We start from the raw sequence: 529 nt of genomic DNA on the forward strand, positions 1-529 counted from the left end.
TATTTTCAATAAATAAAAAGGAAATAACTATATTTTCAATAAATAAGATAGAAATAATTAAGAAAAAATTAGAACAATTATATAGTGAAGATCCATTAAAAGGATGGGAAAAAACATAAAATCACTATAAAAATTGAATTAATAGACAAATACAGCATAATAACCCAGAAACCATTAACATATAATTTTGATGATTGAAATGAATTTAAAATGCACATAGAAGAATTATTAGAAAAACAATATATACAAAAAATTAATAGTAAACATAATAGCCCAGCATTTATAGTAAACAGACATAGTTAACAAAAAAGAGGAAAAAGTAGGATGGTTATTGATTACAGAAATTTAAATGCAAAAACAATGACTTATAATTACCCAATACCAAACAAGATATTAAAAATAAAGCAAATACAAGGATATAATTATTTTAGTAAATTTGATTGTAAATCAGGATTTTACCATTTAAAGTTAGAAGAAGAATCTAAGGAATTAACCGCATTTACGGTACACAAGGATTTTATGAATGGAA

Source organism: Capsicum annuum, chromosome 7 (genome assembly GCF_002878395.1).
Source record: "Capsicum annuum cultivar UCD-10X-F1 chromosome 7, UCD10Xv1.1, whole genome shotgun sequence".
Classification (NCBI taxonomy): domain Eukaryota; kingdom Viridiplantae; phylum Streptophyta; class Magnoliopsida; order Solanales; family Solanaceae; genus Capsicum; species Capsicum annuum.